The sequence below is a fragment of the Apodemus sylvaticus genome, chromosome 14 (genome assembly GCF_947179515.1).
Source record: "Apodemus sylvaticus chromosome 14, mApoSyl1.1, whole genome shotgun sequence".
Classification (NCBI taxonomy): domain Eukaryota; kingdom Metazoa; phylum Chordata; class Mammalia; order Rodentia; family Muridae; genus Apodemus; species Apodemus sylvaticus.
The window spans coordinates 74,491,304-74,510,577 of NC_067485.1; positions in this window are offsets into that span (position 1 = coordinate 74,491,304).

A 19,274-nucleotide genomic window follows, 5' to 3' on the forward strand; every position below is an offset into this window, starting at 1 on the left:
GCAAGCACAACAACAACCAAAGATTCAGGCACCCCAAACAACTGGATTATCTCTTTTCTCAATCAATATTCTCTGAGCACGGAGGCTGATATTTATGAAGCAAGAATCAGTAATGATACGACAGACAGCAAGGCACACAGACACACAAACACACAGAAGATAGATAAGATGATAGATGATAGACAGATCAACCAATGGATCAATTAATCAAAGGCTGGGGAGACGGCTCAGTTGCTAAAACATTTGCCAGGTAATCGTGAGAATGGAGTTCAGATACCCAGAGCGAGCACCAGCATGGGTGAGATGGCAAATGCCCAGAACTGTTGCCTTACACAGTGGAGAAAGGGGAAGTCAGACGGAGCTGGCTGGCAGGAGAAGCCACGCTGTAAACTTCCGGGTTTGCCTTTGAGACCCCCGACTCACTGACTAAGGTGGAGAATGGCTGAGTGCGCACCTGGACAACCTTGGGCCTTCACCTTCTGACCACAGTCACGAAACTAAGAGCCAGAATGAACTCCCTTCCTGGGATGCCCCAGGGAGTGGCACTATTAGAAGGTGTGGCCTTGTTGGAGTAGGTGTGTCACTGTGGGTGTGGGCTTAAGACCCTCACCCTAGCTGCCTGGAAGTGAGTATTCTCCCAGCAGCCTTCACATGAAGATGTAGAACTCTCAGCTCCTCCTGCACCATGCCTGCCTGGATGCTGCCATGTTTCCCGCCTTGATGATAATGGACTGAACCTCTGAACCTGCAAGCCAGCCCCAGTTAAATGTTCTTATAAGAGCTGCCTTGGTCATGGTGTCTGTTCACAGCAGTGAAACCCTACCTAAGACAGTTCCCTTCATCTTATTTTGTTTATCTGTTGTTTGCTTTCCTCAAGGATTTTGTTGCAGTGGCAAAAAAGCTGACTGACAGGAGCAGACAAAAACAAGAAAGTGCAGGCAATGAGCAGAGGGTGAAACTGACACAGGGAAGTAAAGAAGCCTTAGACACAGTCAAAAAGAACACGGTAAAAAGAATCCCGACAAAATGCCATCTCTTCACACCACACACCTACTGACGCTACTCGCTACACAGCCGGCTCTCGGCCACTATGTAGCCTATGGAAACAGATAGTTGAGGGAAAGCCTATTAAATGTAAGAATGGCACACTACTCTCACATAAATGTATGTTTACTTTCCTCTTTTAAAGTCTCTTTTACTTTAAATGGGCTGGGAGGTCAAGTCTTAGTGGTGACAGCTGATTGGTCCATTGAACTTAGCAAAATATAGATGGAATATTTCAAGCTGAAGATTAGCTCACTGCTCAAGTCCTCCCTAGCGCCGGAGGCTGTGAACACCACCCTACCTCTCCACAAAAACAAAAATAAAGGACACACACAAATCTCTTGCTTAAGTTTTTGTTTGTTGTTACTTTTTACACAGGATCTCACCCAGCCCAGATGAGCCTGGAACTCTGTGTAGCCAAGGCTAGTTTTGAACTCCTGATCCTCTAGTTACCATATACAAACACGAGCATTACAGACAGGCATGTTGGCCATGCCTGGCTAATAACAGGATATTTTGAAAAGCAAATCCTTTTACTAACAACAATGCTCTCACCTCCAATGCTCAAAAGAGCTATTTTTAGAAGAAAGCATATTTCCTTTTTGGTGTGTGTGTGTGTGTGTGTGTGTGTGTATCCTCATCTGTAAATCCTGCATGAAGCTACACTCCCATCCCTTTTTTGGCTCCTATTTTTAAATAAACTCTATAATTTCAAAACCAACGTTAAAAATGTCTATTAAAATGCGGCAGAATTCTTCTTCCAAAGATCGATAAAGAAAGTTCAGTGAACCTTGTGTCTAAAGGGGAACCTCCTTTTATTACTATAAGCTATGGCAACAGGATTGGCTTCTAGGCTTTGGAGGCAGAGGAACTGCAGAACTGGAATATGGGAACTTATTGCGAAAGTCGCCTTGGCGGTGAAAGGAACCATTAACTTGAATATGGAGTAACTAAGCCATTATCAAGCTGTGGGACATAAATTAACCTTTCTGTGCCACACATTTCTCATCAGTTAAATAAGAGGTTTGATTACATGCAATCAAAGAGTCTTTTCAACTCCAAAAGGCTGAGAATGTACGATGCCTCTTTAGTATTAATTGGGTATTTTCTCCATCAGACTATCATTTTATCTGAATCACATTTAATACAATAAACCTTCTCCCCCTTAGTCTCCCCCTGCCTTGTCTCTCTATTTGGGGCATACTTACAGAATGCAACTCTAGCATGAGTGAAGCTAAGCTTTGCCAGGGAGAAAATGAGTTGGGAAGGACACTCATTGGATGTGATTAGAAAACCAAAATCAGAAGGGCAGCATTACCAATTCTGAATGTCATTACCAAAGGAACTTTCCATACGTGTCTGGTGACGTGGTACCCACAAGCTCCACGTGGCTACTGAACACACAAAATATAGCCAGTGTGGCTAAGTAAAGTCTGGATTTTAATTTCAGCATTTGGAGGTTGGGGGAAAGGAAGATTTGAGACAGTCTCCGATAGCTCAGGGTGGTCTCAGACCCTCTATGCAGCCAAGAATGTCTCTGAACTCCTGAATCTCCTCCCTCTGAGGCCCAAGTACTCAGATCATGGGCGTGTTCTACAGGATTAATTACAGTAAATTGATATTTAAATATCTGGAGTTGAGGAGGTAGTTTAATCAGGTCCTTGGCCTTATAAACATTAGAATTGCTTCTAAGCAATCACCAGAGAGTGTTTAAAAGAAAAGTCAGGCACGGGGTCCTTACACAATCCCAGGACTGCAGACCCTGAGACAAGCAACCCCCCTTGGGCTCACAGGGCGGCCAGTCTACCCTACTCAGTGAGCTTGGGTGAGTAGGCAGAGTAGAATGGACTCAGGCTGGACTCACCCCAGGAGCTAAGAAGAAGCCCTTTAAACTCCTAGGAACTTTACAAGTTGAAAACACTTCCTGGGAGATTTAATGTCACATGACATTAAATTAGGATCTGTTGTAAGCAGACTTGGGTGTTTCCTGGTAACCAAACTCAAGGATCATGTGATGTTGGAGTAGGACATTTTATTGTGGTGACTTTAGGATGCCGGTGTGGACTAAGTCACACAAAGCAAAGATTCCAGAAAAACAACTGCCAGACAGAAATCCTGGAAGAACAGACATGGAGAGCGCAGGTACGGAGCAGCCTTGAGTGTGGAGAACCAAAGTCCACATCCAAGGCAGGGGAAAACTTCAGTTCAACCGCCCATCACTCGTTGTGCAATAAAACAGCTCCCAACTAAAAAAACAAACAAAAGAACCAACAAGGCAGACAAGACAGGCAGGCAGGCAGACAGGCAGGCGAACAGACACGCCCACCCACGCTCGCACGTGTCCACCCACGCACGCACGCACGCACGAAATAAAAATATCCGCGAGTCCAACAGCTGTGCACTAGACACCCAGCACGGGGAAGCCACAAGTCAGAGACTTTGGAACCCGTCCTAAGCCGCCACCAATTCTTGGCTCTCTCAAACTGTTCATTTAATTTAATAATGTCAAGCTTGTTAAAAGAGAACACGGGGATTGCAAAGCCTAAGAAACTACAAACAACCCCATTTCCTTCTGCTAGCAGCACTTGACGCCCTGTCTATACTAGACCAGCCGGTTACTGGACATGCTGGCTCTGAGCGCAGAAGGAAGGTTGGAGAAACAATCTTACAAACCAGCCTGTTGTATTTCCCACCTGAAAAATGTGGTCAGATTCTAAGCTTCTCTGGGAAGCCGCGGAAATTCCACAAATGTACCTATTTACAACTCGGGTGTCAGTGGGTTTCTGCGGCGCTTATCAGACGGGGATGGTTGATGAAGTCTTTGTGACACCGCGGTGATTCAGCCCTGTATTCATTTCTATATCACAAGATATCATGGGTGGGTAGTCTGTAAGTCAGACATTGATGTAAATGTACCAAGTGGAGCATTTTAAATAGAACTCGAAGAGGAACAACATACAACAAAGATAAAGCCCTCAAGGTGAACAGAAGAGTTAAACCTCACAACACCCCAAGACTTTTTCTCTCTGTATGTATATGTATGCATGTAGCTGTGTGTGTGTGTGTGTGTGTGTGTGTGTAAGTTAATGTACATGTATCCATATGTGTGTGGAAACCAAGCGTAGATTCAAGCACCCATAGAGTCAGATGCTAAGAGTCAGGCTCTGCCTGTCTCCGCCTCCCCTAGGCAGGATTCCAAGCACAGTTTTATCAGGGTGCTGGGGGTCAAACTCAGGCTCTCATATTTACCCAGCAAGCCCTTTCCCCAGCTGGCCACCGCCACAGGCCCTCCAACCTTTGTGTCCTTGTGCGTGGCCACAGAGCCCTTCTTTGACAAATGGCATGTCCTGTCCGTTCTCAGGTTTTCAACAATGTCTGCACTTTCTTTCCTGCATAAAGTGTGAGCGCAATCTTGACAGAAATCCGGGAAAATAAAATCAAATAAATCAGTAAACAAAAACCGTTTTTAACCCTAACACCTAGGGAAAATCATTTCCATGCGTCTCTACCTTCTCAAAGTGGTTCCTTGGTGCATACTTTTGTAAGTTCATAAAAAATTCAGAATCTAATCCAATTTTCATGTAACATTATAGAGAGAGTGTTTTCCGATGCTGTAACAGTTCTTTGAGAGCAGGAAAAATGACTGTATAATGGATAGGGTAATGTTTTTAGGCTTATTATCAAGTAGGAAATCTTTTTGCTGAAAAGATTATTCGCATTGCAAATGCCATCTCTGGCCTGAAAAAGAATTGCCGTGTCCACCAATGTGTGTTCGTTGAGACATTTAAATTCCGTAAGAAAAACAGAACACGGATCACCCACTGCCCGCCCGAGCTAAGTCTGAGGAGAGAAAAGAAGCCCACAAGAGTGTGATTACAGCTCCTCTCCATCATAAGCCAAAGAACGGGGCAGCTAGGAGACAGGTGGTTCCTCCAGCAAGGCGCCCGCGTGAGTGCGAGCAGGCGAGCAGGCAGCCCGAGGCTGGACCCCCAGCAGACAGGTTTTAACAAAGAAGAAAGCTGGGCTGCAGGTGCATGTAAGCCCAGCACTTGTGAGGGGCTGGGGTCAGGCAGGAGCTGACTGCATAGTCAAGCCAATAAGTATTCTCCCCCCCCCTCTCTCCCCCCCCTCTCTCCCCCCCCTCTCTCTCCCCCTCCCTCTCTCTCCCCCTCCCTCTCTCCCCCTCCCTCTCTCTCCCTCTCCTCTCTCCCTCTCCTCTCTCCCCCTCCCTCTCTCTCCCTCCCTCTCCCTCTCTGTCCCCCTCCCTCTCTCTCCCCCTCCCTCTATTTCTCCCCCCTCTCTCTCCCCCTCCCTCTCTCTCCCTCTCCTTCTCTCTCCCCCTCCCTCTATTTCTCCCCCCTCTCTCTCTCCCTCCCTTTCTCTCCCCCCTCCCTCTCTCCCCCTCCCTTTCTCTCCCCCTCCCTCTCTCCCTCACCGTCCCCCTCTCGCCCTCACCCTCACCCTTTTCCTCTCTCTGGGTTCAGTGAGCTAGAGTCTCAAAAAATAAGGTTTCGAGCCGGGGCATGGTGGCTCACTCCTGTAATCCCAGCACAAACAACACACACACACACACACAAAAGCAAGGACTTAATTTAATTTTCTTTTTTTTCTTTTTTTCTTTTCTTTTTTTTTTTGTTTTTGGATTTGTGTTTTTGTTTTTGTTTTTCGAGACAGGGTTTCTCTGTGTAGCCCTGGCTGTCCTGGAACTCACTCTGTAGACCAGGCTGGCCTCGACCACAGAAATCCACCTGCCTCAGCCTCCCAAGTGCTGGGATTACAGGCGTGCGCGAGCCACCACCGCCAGGCTAAGCCCTTGCCTTCTTAATCTACCGCCAGGATCATGTCCCCGGCTGCCCCTCTGGCCACTTTTAATACGCACAAACATTATTCTCCCAGAGCTCTTGTTACACTTGTGTTTGCTTTGTGGTTATTTATTTCACCCCCCAACTCAGAGACGAAAAAAAAAAGATAATTTTTCCAAGTAGTAAATGAAATGCAAAGATTTACACTAAGTCCCACATGTTTGAATCACAGCTATGTCACTCCACATGCTAAGACTTCCAAAAGGAGCTCAGGAAACCTTGGGGTCTTTCAAACAATTCCAGTCCAAGAGGAAAATCTGAAAGACGTCTGAAGGAAGCAATGCCAAGATCGGGACCAAAATTTGATCTCTAAAAAAACCGTAACTTCCATGTTCCTAAAAAGCTATATGCAAATGCCTGGGAACCACTAGACGAGGGAGGCAGAGATCAAGAGAAACTCTAAGGGCCGGGTGGTCGGGTGGTCGGGTGGTCGGGCACCCCAGCCATCCTTTTATTTAGATGCACCTTGTCATTCTGCTAATAACGCCTGACTAAGTGTATCACTTCGGGCTTTCACCAGCCAACTCTCAGCCTTCCTAAGAGCAGACAAGCCCTGCCTCCTCCCATCAGTAAATGAGATGGACTGATTGTCCGGGGCAGAATGTCCGTGGGATGGTGCCATCTACCTCCGATCGGAGTTTGACTTACCTTGATTAAGACGGCAATTTACTCCCCATTTTTCAACTAGACTTCTTTGGTTTTCGCTCTAAATAGATTGAAATCTGACACAAATTGCTGCCCCGGCATAAGAAATGCTAATTTTTTGCAATCAGATTCATACCCCAATACTGGGAAATAAGATATGTTGGAAATAAGAGACATTCCAGGAGAAAATACTAGGGCTGGAGCCAGCCACTACCTCCCACCGTCACATTTTGTCTTCAATTCCCTGAGTTCAATGGGCCTCCTTGACGCAGTCCTCAACAGTGTATGCTACAAGAACTAGAAAGTGAGCAGAGTCAGATGCTCACAGCAGGGCATTTGCAGAATGAGCCTCCCAAGCTAGGGAAAGGACTCAGTCAATAAGGTGCTTGCCTGCAAGCACAGGGACCTGAGTTCAAGTCCCAGGATCCACATAAAACAAAACCAAACAGGAAATGCCTATTATCCTGGGACTGAGTGGCCAGCTGGTCTATCAGAATCAGTGAGATCCAGGTTCAGTGTGAATCACTGTTTCAAAATACAGCGAGGAAGGTACTGAATTGTCAATCTCTACCCTCCACAGGCGCACACGCATCTGCACACACATGCACGCACATACCACAAACAAAAAAAATAGCTTTAAGCATGAACTTTACACAACCCCAGATCAATTACCTTGGAAAAGAATCTCAGTGAAGGATTGTCTACATTAGGTTGGCCTATGAGCCTGTCTACAGCAAAGTATCTTAATTAAACTAATGGATGCGGGAAGATTCAGCTCACTGTGGGTAGTACTGTTCCCTAGGCAAGGGAGTCCTGAACTGTCTGTGTAAATTGGAGACCTGAGCCGAGTGCATGCAGACAGCAAAGACTCATTTCCACCTGCTCTTGACTGTGGATGAACTGTGACTAGCTGTTCAAAGTTCCTTCCCTTAAATGGTGGACTGGATAACCTTAGATTAAAAGACAAATAAACCCTTCTCTCCCCTAAGTTGCTTTTTGTCAGGAAATTTTAACAGAGCAAGAGGAATGTGACTAGAACAGCCTTCTTTGAGAAGGAACAAATTTCAACATTCCGATCAGCTGTACTTCCTCTTAAAAAAAAAAAAAAAGCATTTGCCGGGCGGTGGTGGTGCAACTTGGTGCACTTGGGAGGCAGAGGCAGGTGCTGAGTTTGAAGTCAGCTTGATCTACAGAGTGAGTTCCAGGACAGCCAGGGCTACACAGAGAACCCTGTCTCAAAAAATACAAAAACAAAAACAAAAAACAAAAAAAAAGCATTCATTTGCAAGTTATTTATTTATAAAGAAAGATAAGACTGTGTCCTACCCAGTTAAATGCCACTATAAGTTGAGATTCCCTTATCTAAAATTCTTAGCACCAAAAGTGGTTTGGATTTTGGATTTTTTCCCCTCAGAGTTTGTAGGATACAAATGATAACAGAGAACCAAATCTAGATATGAAATGTATTGTGGTTCTTCCATAAACACTTGATACATGAAGCCTGAAGTTAGTCCATATCAGGGGATTTTTGTTGTTGTTGTTTTAAAAACTGCTGAGGATTCAGCCAAGCCTGGTCTAGACCTCACAATGTCTAAGTCTCCTAGCGCTGGCGGGGATCTCCAGGAGGTGGCTCCGGTCCCAGCTTTCCTACAAGGGCGCTACCACTATGATCCTGAAACAGAACTTGATGGTGTAGACTTTTCTGCATGCAATGCCCCTTCAGTTCTCCAAATGTTTTCAATTTCAGAGCATTTTGCACTTCAGATTTTTGGATTATGAAATTCAACCTGCATACAAGGGAACTTGGCATCAAGAGTACCGGATTAGGGTTTCTTGTGCCAGGAACCTGCATCCAAGCCACAATGGATGAAATCTGGACATAGAATCAAGCAAAAGAAATTAAAAAGAAAAAAAGAAAGGAAGGAAGAGAGAGAGGGAGAGAGAGAAAAAAGACGGGAGGGGCAGGAGGGGCGGGAGGGGTGAAGAGAGCAGGGCAGACCTGATTCCAGGGTTCTGTTTTCTCCTGCTCACACAAAAGTAGGCTGTTTCTCTCCCTCACTTGATTAACCTAAAAGCTTTTTTTTCCCTTGAGACAATGTCTCACTGTATAGACCAGGCTGGCCCAAACTCAGATATCCACCAGCCTCTGCCTCTTGAGACTTGGGATTAAAGATGCACCACTAAGCCTGGCCCAAGGAGAAACTTCAGCTTTAGGGTTTGCACAGACATGGTTTCCTTGGTTCTGACACATTGCATAAACTCCCAATATGAGGTTTTGCATGTTCTACTAGTATTAAAAAGAATAAATTACAGCATCAGGCCAAGTTATTACAAAGTAAGTCTATTAAATGTCTATTACGCATTCTGCAACTCCATAGTAATTAGTAGCTAACTAGACAATGGTGACTCAGTAGTGGGAATTCAGAAGGTGAGGACATTTACAGGAGCTTTCTATGCGCTGGATTGCATAGGTGCTGTCTGATAGACAATCAAGGTGAGATCAAGCAACTGAAGAAAACACTCTGAGTTGGCCTACCGGCCTCCTCATGCATTGCACAGAGATGGACACAAGTGCACATATCCTCACAATAACATATGCATATACCACTCACAACCCACACAGATCTCACACACACACACACACACACACACACACACACAAGCAATTCAGGCAGGCAACCAGAGCACAGAATTGAATGCCATCCTTGGGAGTGACCTCTTTAAAATCCTGACCAGAAAACAAGTCCGAAGAGCTCCACCATCTTGCTGGGAGTTTGCACAAGTTTGGGGGCTTCTGTGTATTTAAGACACAAATTTGCATGTACATCAAATTTTAATAGATCATATCATTTAAATGCATGGAGACTTAACTAAGTAAACTGAAAATTTATGCAGAGTAAATACAAACACCCTAATTTACTTAAGAAAGAACTTAGAAAACATAGAGAATTTTCAGAGGACAGATTATTCTGCCTCAAGACACCACAAGAAGACACTGTTATCCACTACCTTATACCAAAAGGCCACACAATTGATCCTCAGGTCACATTCATAGCTGTACTTGGCCACGTTCAGACCAGCTTGATGCACTGTCTATAGTAATACCACTCACCAACATGAAATCCTAGACATTTTAACCCTTCCAAGTACTGGGCTCTCAGCCGCAAAATAGACTGTTCTGGAAGCCTTCTCAAATAGAGCAAAAGGGGAATAGAAAAGAATACACTAGAATAAAAGAAGGCCCAATCTTCTCTACTATGAAATAAGGGAAATAACCTCTCATTTACCTGAGATGGAACTTAGTTTCTGGAAACAGACATCAGAATGAAAAAAAAGAATCAGACATTTAAAATTCCGCAATAAAATTTCCATTTAGCTACTTATGATACTTGAAGGGAGGGTGCAGACGTGAGGAAGTCCAGGTTGCTGGCACCCTCTAGTAATCTCAGAACCTAGGAGTAGACACAGTGGGTCCCTGGGGCTTGTATGGTTACCCAGTTTGTTTAATCCAAGTCCCAAGACAATGACAGAGGCTGCCTTAAAAACCAAGGGGAGAGCACCTGAGACAACTCCCAAAGTTGCCCTCTAGCTGTTGCTCCCCCCTCTCCTTCCCTCCCTCCCTCCCTCACCCCACCCCCAATGAAGAACTGTAAGCAGTTTCTGTACTGGCTCCCAATGGTGATTCCAGGATGAAGAAGGCTTAAGCAACAAGACTCCCAAGAGTTCAAGGCCAGTCTGTGCCACAGGACTAGGTCTTGTCTCAAGAATAATAATAATAAATAAAAAAAGGATAAAGGAATGCTACAACAGAATAGGAGAGTGACTGGCAAACAGCAGATGTTTAAATCGGCAGCCATTACATTAAGAACACTTTCCAAACAACCACATTAATCCCGGACACTTGCGAGCTCACCTCTGGCTCCGCAGGGTGGATGCTCTGTCACAGGGACCTGGTGCCCACTTCAATTAGGCTTAATAGGAGACTTTGCAGGAACTTGCACTTGCAATTCCAGACTCCAGTAACAAGATTCAGTTCATCTATTAGTTTTGTGAGGAAAAGAAAGCAAAACGACTCACTTACCAGGGATCGGAGAAGGCACGGTCTGAGATCGCTTTTTCTCAGGAAACAAAACTGTAGGGGGGGAAAAAACTCTCAGAATAAAAATTTGCCCATCTTAAGTAAAAGGAGGTTGTTCATTTGAACAACACAGAAGGTGCACTGATAACCACTATCACATTCTGCCCCCCTGATGTTTGACAGGAATCTTCCAGAGTCCCTAATTTCCCCTCTCCCAATAAGATTACTGGATGTGTGTTGAACTGATACAGCATACTAAAGAAAAAGGTGGACCAAAAGCAGATAAGGAAGGAGGGAATGAAGGAAGGAAGGAAGGAAAGAAGGAAGGAAGGAAAGAAGGAAGGAAGGAAGGAAGGAAGGAAGGAAGGAAGGAAGGAAAGAGGGAAAGAAGGAAAGAGGGAGGGAGGAAGGAAGGAAGGAAAGAAGGAAAGAAGGAAAGAAGGAAAGAAGGAAAGAAGGAAAAAAGGAAAAAAGGAGGGAGGGAGGGAGGGAGGGAGGGAGGGAGGGAGGGAGGGAAAGAAAATAGTGAACTGAAAGATACCTTTCTCCCTGTAGATCAGGTATTTTTTTTCTAAGAATTATTATTTATTTTATGTATGTGAGTATACAGTCACTCTCTTCAGATACCAGAAGAGGGCACTGGATCCCATTACAGATGGTTGTAAGTCACCATGCTGGAAATTGAACTCAGGACCTCTGGAAGAGCTGTCAGTGTTCTTAACTGCTGAGCCACCTCCGCAGCCCCATATGTCGTGGATTTAATCAGTGATAAGAAGCCTGACTGACTCGGGCGTCATATCTTCCATAAGACAGAACTATAATGTATAGTGATGTTATATCTCTTTTAACTCACTGCTCTCCTACAACTGGCTGGTCAGAGAGAGGACAGCATCTTTCAGAAGAAAGCTGACCCGACAGTGTGACTACCCCACATTCCCTGTTAAGCTCAAAGTTCTATCCTGATTCTCTTTATGACACACAATGTATTCGCCATCTCGCTTATACTTATTTACACATAGTCAACACTTACTTTAGTAAGAAAGTTATTTTGGTTAAAAACTGACCAAAGGGAAAAAAAAAAAAAAACTGACCAAAGGCCGGGCAGTGGTGGTGCACGCCTGTAATCCCAGCACTTGGGAGGCAGAAGCAGGTGGATTTCTGAGTTTGAGGCCAGCCTGGTCTACAGAGTGAGTTCCAGGACAGCCAGAGCTACACAGAGAAACCCTGTCTCGAAAAAACAAAAACAACAACAGAAAAAAAACCAAACAAACAAACAAAAAAACTGACCAAAGGGCTGAAAAGATAGACTGGGAAATTAAGAGCACGTGTTGCTCTTGTGGAGAACTAGGGTCCCAGCAGCCACATGTTGGCTAACGACCACCTATAACTCCAGTTCCTAGGAGATCCCACTCCCTATTCTGGCCTCCACAGGATGCACACACATCATGCAGAGGCATATATGCAGGTAAAACACTCAGAAGTACAATAAAAATAAATCTTGAAAAACTGGGGGTGTGGGGGAGCTGAAGAGATGGCTGAGCGGTTTTAAGAGCAGTGACTGCTCTTCCAGAGGTCACAAGTTCAACTCCCAGCAACCACATGGTGGCTCACAACTATCCATAATGGGATACAGTGCCCTCTTGTGGTGTGTTTGAAGACAGCAACAGTGTACTCACATTAAATAAATAAATAAATAAATAAATAAATAAATAAATAAATCTTTTTTTTAAAAAAACGCCCCGATCTTACAAAGGATCTACTGCCCAGTGGCCAAGACTGAAAGATAGAAAGCTTTGAGTCGTCCAGTAAATATTAAACACTTCCTCACTGGCTACCAGTATGCTCTAGTCATCAAGATACAATACAGACCTTATCCAAGGAGGTCTGGATAGGTCTGGGAGAGTGGTGTGCACAGTGCTTTCTGGGAAGGCCCATTTTATACCTAGAGTTGAGTACACTCAAATCAAACCAGGAGTTAATTTCTTCATGAGCTGCATTCAAAGAAGCCTCACAAAACCCGGTCTGAGCATTACTTTTTAGAGCAGAAATCAAAACAAGGCCTCATGTGGTTCTCACATCACTGAACAATAAACAGCGCTTACTTCTGCCCAGTGGCCTACAACTCACCAGCTGCTCTCAGACCTGCCCCCAGTCACACAACTGTCACCGACAGCCAGTTGTGTTTTACTGTGCTTTGGGGACATGAAGCTCAAGCACAGTGTGTGTATCAGTTAGCACAGTGTGTCGCGTCACCACCTTTGTCTCTTTGTGTCTGCTCCCTCGTGGTAACCTGAACATCACTGAGTCAGCCTCCAGTCTGATGCCCTTTGGTAAAGAACAAGGCTCAGACTCAGGAACTACAGTCATCCCCGGTCACACAGCTCGGCAAAGCCTCAGTCCCTTAAACTAGAGGCCACGCCCCCCAACTTTTCTTTCTCTCCTCCTATCCCCGATTTTCCTTATATACAAACGGGGCAGACATTCCTGGGTTATCACACTGAATGCACAGGACGGCCTTCCAGTGTGTGGCAGGACATACACGTTGCCCTGAGCCTTCTTTCAATTTTCTTTTTTAAATTTTCTTTCAATATAGATCAGAGACGAGAAGTTAATATTAAAGCAATATGGGCGTGAGATGCTGAGTTACAAATTTCAGTATCATTTTGGTCCTTTCTGAGCTTCTATTTCCTGACAAGATAAATTTCCTTTTGAGCCCTGAAGTTTTACATAAATACAGAAGTTCCGAATGCCGAAATACAAAGAGATAAAGAAATGTTGTCCAAACCTGAGGGCATTTAGACCCGACGGTAGACCTTTTTTGTACAAAACAACTTTTGTTTAAGAAGGCAAAACTCTACCTGACTTCTGCACACAAAGTTGTAGACTTCAATGGGAGCCTCAGAAAGTTTGGGGTTTGGACTCATGGATTTACATTCAAAAGCAGATTATATTAAGTAAACTGAATGGCATGTATGTTCAGATCAGAGCAATGATGTTAACACTTCCTGTTTCTTCCCAGAGTTCTTTGGGAGGTACTATTGCTATGAAGAACAACAAAAAAATCACCTCAGCTCGAGTGGGCAGGAAAAGAATTTGATGAACATACTCAGCAAAGCTTTTGATTGGAAAACATAAAGGATAAAGAAAGGGGTCTTGGAATCTCTGGGGTTTTGTTTGATCAAGAATCATGGAGCTGGCTATTTATATCGATAAAAGGCCATCATTTTTTAATATGGCCCGTCATATCTCTCAGCCAAACTGACTGTGTGAGGTTCATGGTCTAAGGACCCTAAATTTGTCACATAAACAGACTTAGGCTAGTATTTACTGAGCCACAGGTGGGTGCTGCTTGTTTCTAAGATGCAGATGCCCAGATGCCCATGCCCACACACTGTGCTTGACACTGACCTAGGAATGGGTCTTGCCAGCAATAGAAAGAGCTTGTGCAAAGGACTTAGGAAATGTGTACTTTTTCCTGCCCCTTGAAGGTAGGAAGATTGGTAGGTTCCCAAAGGGAAGCTAAGTTATAAAGATCTAAAGGGCATTTTTTTAATGGCTTTCCAGGGAGGGCAAATTCAATGCTCAGTTGGGAGAAAGTCACAGTTGTCTTAAAAGATAGCCTGGCCAACAATTCCTTCAAAACACCAAAGCCTCTTCCTGTTCCCCACTACCTAACAGCTCAACCACCATCTCCCCAGAAAAGAAACCAGTCTCTCTCTCTCTCTCTCTCTCTCTCTCTCTCTCTCTCTCTCTCTCTCTCTCTCTCTCCCTCCCTCCCTCCCTCCCTCCCTCCCTCTCTTCCCCCCCCCAATACCTGCTAGAACTTTAATCCATTCACTTGGCCCTTGGCCAGCTCTTTTGACTGTGGTACCAGGATGGAGAGGTGACAGTGAGAGGCACTGACCATGGTTTACAATCCAAGAGCAGTGGGCATTGATCCAAAGTAGCTTCCCTCCCATGGGCCAAGAAAGATCTGCCCTTCGCAGTTAGCATCTGCAAGTTGGGTGTCCCAAACCCCGAGGTAGCCAAGCACATGGGAAAAATAGGGAGCTAATAAGAGTGGACCAAAAGTCCAGGGGCTGGGCCAAAGGTGCACGAATGTCCCTAGCTGCTCTTCTTGGAATCCCACCTCATCCCTCCAACAACTCAATATCCCTAAAACTCCACAAGAGAAACTCAAGAGTTTGGGCACTCTCCCGAAACTAGGCTTTCTTGGCGTTGGCTCTGAACTCCTGGATGCCACACAGACATCAAGGAGGAGCCCTCGCGTGTGCTAATCACAGGACTCCTGTGATCTCCCTCAGATTTACTGAGCAAACATCCCACACTCCAAGTGCCCCAAGTCCCCTCAGTGTAGTGATGGTCGCTTGCACTCAGCTATGCCTCTTCCCACCGCCCCCCCAATGAAAAAGCAACACCTGGGCCCTGCGACAATCCTGTGGAATATTCTTTGGAATTAACTAGATACTCGCTTCCATGGGCCAACCCGAGGCAAAATTGTAGATTTCGAAGCCTTGAAATGAGCTGCGTCCTCGTCAGCGTCAGCGGCAACGCCAGGAGGAAGAGGGGAGGGAGCCGTGGTTGAAATTGCAGTTTACAAACACAGAACCATTTTGTGTTTGTCCCCACCTCAACGGAGCCCACGGATGCCCCCCCCCCCCGCCCCCGAGGACGCGCCTAAGCGCAGGCTGGGAGTGCCGGGGACGCGCCGCGCGCTCTGCTTGTGTAGACGAAAAGCATCCTGTCCCGCTAGCCACCAATCGCTCAGCTGGGAGGAGATAAAACCTGCGGTGGGGTCTGTAATTCCTGTCTTCCAGCCACCCGACATCGTGAGCGGACTGGACCCCCCGACTTTGCGGAGTCTGAGTGACCCAATAGAATCACCCTCTGGCTTCCTGAAACTGCCGAGCGACCGCGTTGTTGCAGTAACTACAAACCTGGCCAGTGCTGTTTTAACCCAATCCTTTAAAAATGCCTTCCAGAGCTCGCCCTTGCGCTTTCACATTCGCTGGCGGAATAACGTCCTCCCAGAGGAGCCCTCACCAGAGACCACAAGCGACTGGCGCGTGACTAACGCCCACTCTCCTAGGGTCTTTTCTGCTGGACCCGCGGCTCGGCTCTACCCTACTCCTTTGCTGCGTCGTGGACACGGGCGACCCCTGTCGGGGACCCCTGTCCCTAGCTAGGCGACTACAATCATGCATTGAGTGGCTCCCCCCCCCCGCCCCCAGGTCCAGGTTTGCTGGCTTTCCTAAGAACCCCCAGAGTGACTCCAATTTTTCTACCTAAATTCCACTTCTAGACCTCCCCCATACACATCCAGACCCCGGATGCAGACCGTTCCCTAGCGCTCCAACTTCCATTCGCACCCCAAGCCTGCATCCTAGCCCCGATGGAGGGCGCCACTCTCACAGCAGTCCAGTGGGTGGCCAAACTAAGCAAGGGACCATTCCTTCCTAAAATGCACTCGCCAGCCCTCACCTTGCTTAGAACGGAAAAATCGAAAGTGCCCTGGCAACTCTACCGCTTGACCTTGTTTGCCTTTTGCTGGGAGGTCCGCACTTCCCCCACGGGCCCCCCTACCTCCCACCTTTGCAGAGAGTGCAGGAAAACAAGGGCCTATCACTAAACGTGCCTCGTCCTTAATCTCCCCGGCACACAAAATCCCATTGACTGCACGCAGCCCTCCCGATTGAACCGATTACCCTGGACAGTTAGCCTTTTTAATAATAATAAGCACCTCCTCGCTCCGCCTATTCCACGCAGGATCCATCGCTGAGGAAGAAAGAAAACAGGTCTCCTAGAAAGGCGAAATTAATCATCCCCTCTGCCCTCGTGGATGTTGCACCTCGTGTCAGCAGTTTGTCACGTCAGATCGTGGCAGAGTCTGGTTCCGAGACTCATACGCACGTTGGCGTGGGGGAGGGGGCTTCTTTAAACACACCCTAGCGACCGAACTGCACAGGCAGAGTTGTACACGGCCCCACAAGCACACACTCCAGGCAGTTGCGCTGCGATACCCTCGTTCCGGCCCAAGGCACCCCGCCACCCTACAGCCTCTAGCAATGGACTTAATACAGATAAACCACGGAAAAAACTGGAACAGCTCACCCCAGCTCTTTTTTCCTATTTAATTCGCTAAAGCAGCTCCTGGAGTAACCAAAGAGAGTCGAAACTAAGGCGTGGCCACTTCAGTTGGGTTTTTTCCCACCTCAAAACCTTTATTTTCAGTTTTTAAAAGCCACCTTAGCCCGCCATATTGGAACTGGCACTGTGTCTAAAGACTCCTTCCCCGCTGCTGTAGCGCTTCCAAGAAAACACAAGTATTGACTGGGCTGGGGACGTGTGTCCGGCCACAGAAAAACAACCGCTTTCCACCCCCCAATGTTCTCCTTTCCCAGCCTAATCCCGTTCAGTCGCTCCAGGTTAAAAAAAAAAAAAAAAAAAAAACCCAAAACAAAACACACACACACACACATCCAGCAGTTCCTGCCGTTGCTTTTTTTTTTTTCAAAGAGGATTTCAGCAAGACACACGCACATAAAAATAAATAAATAAACTCCAGAGCTCGATCCTGTTAGAAATTCTGACGGGGGCAGGATGAGTGTACACAAGAAAACCCCAAGTGACAGGATATTACTTCAAAGGGTGATAAAAAATGAACAAAAAGATCGTCCTTGCTAGAGCTCGCTCCGAAACTACTATTGACAATTTCAATTCCGCTGCACAAGGCAAATGTTTCCAATCCGGCGATTCCAAGCGTCTGCGCGATTTTGGGAACAGCCCCTACCCCACCCTTCCAACCCCCCCCCCACGCCATCACTTTCTTCTTTCCAACCCCCTAACCCCCAAATACACACCAAAAGAGGGAGACCCCAGCCCCGAGGAGACGCGGGAACCCGGGGTAGGTGGCAGAGGAGGCTGCGTCGCTAAAACGAGTGCACAAACGAGGAAGGTGGGCGGCGGGGAGGGAACAGACTGCACCCGGAGGAGGACGAGGTCACTTTGCAACTCCGGACAGACTCCCGCAAGGCCTGGCTTTTCAGAGCTGGGAGTCGGGGGGAAGGGGGTGGGGGAAGAGAAAAAATGACAACCCAGAGCGCAGAGAGGAGTTAGAGGCTTCGCTCAAGTGCTTCTCATTTCCTCTCCAGACCCTGCTCTTCGGTTTTTCTCCTCCTTCCTCCCCAACCCCCCGCCTCGCACCCCCCCCCCACCTTCACCCAGACTGGTTCGTGCTTCCTTCTTTAAAAAAAAAAAAAAAAAAAAAAAAACTAAACTGGAAAAAAAAAAAAAAAAGACGCCTTTCGGCACACTCAACCTGCGGGCCAGAGATCTGCTCGCGGGCCGGGTTGGACGAGGGGACCGTGTCTGGGGCGGCGTCCTACCTGATTAAGTTTGTCCTGCCAGGAATGGTGGAGCCTGGCCCCCGGGGGCGACCGGAGTGGGCTCCGGTCCGGCTCACCCGCCCTCTCTTGCTCGCTCGCTCTCTACCCGCCGCCTCCCTAGCGCGCCCGCTCGGGTCCTCCAGCTCCCACTACAGCCTCATTCCAATATGGCATCCTCTCTATGCGCATGCCCGGCACTCTTTTTTAAGATTTCTCTCTTTCTCTGTACAGCGAACTCCTTCAACGACCTTTTTCCAATGCTCGCAAAATGTCTCGAGCCAATTAGCCTGCTGGTCTTGGTCGCCTCCTTCTCCCGCCCACAACGTGACACTCTCCCCCCGCCCCTTCTTCCCCCCCCCCCGCCCCGCCATAGGTAGACACCTCCCCCCCAGCAAGCACAGACCTCACCACGCGGACCCCCTGGGGCGGGTTCCCTTCCCTCCTTTCCTTCTACTCCCTCCATAAGTGATCTAGAAAGTTCTCTCCCGCCGCAAGCATACCCGAACACCCATTTGCCCCATCAACTGGACTAACGCCCCAATTTCTCTGCTGTTGTTTGTTTTCTGGGTTTGCAATCCCCTGCTCTAGCTAGAGCGTAAACTCGTGTTTTCCCGTCCAAGAGCTTTTGAAGTGGGTAGAATGGGAGACCCCAAAAACAAAGTCCAAGGTCCTGCCTGGTCTACCCCACCCTGTGCTTTAATTGTGCTTTTCTATGTAGACTCTCAAAAATCTCCAGCCCTTGGGAAAAGAAGAGGTTTTCTTTGGGCCCGCACCACGCCCAAAAAGATGGGAGTTAAGTTTGGACTGACGGGGATCTACCAGCTGCAATCTACAGGAATGCGAGTGGAGAAGCTCGCCGGGCTTCTCATGGGACACCTGGCCAGGATAGGTTCCCGTAGGGTGGGGTTTCCCTGGCCCAGATCTAGAAAAACCAGGTCCTTCATGATCTATAGGAATAGAGCGGAAGATCCGCCCAACTTGGTCTGCGGGGTCGACCCGCACTTTTTCACGGGCGTGGCGCAAGAGCTAAAGAACTTCCTCAGCCTTGGGCGCAATGGTGGAGCGGAACCCAAACGAAATGTCCCCTATACAGAAAAGCAGGCGATGGCCAGGTAGACAAAACCCACGATTTATAGAGCTGGGAAGCAGTAGGGAAGTGCGAATAGAGACCTGGTTCTACCGACTAGGAAACAGAAGACACAACTGCTCAAGGTCTTTGCCTTTACAACCCCGACTTAAAAAAAAAAAAAAAATCTTCCA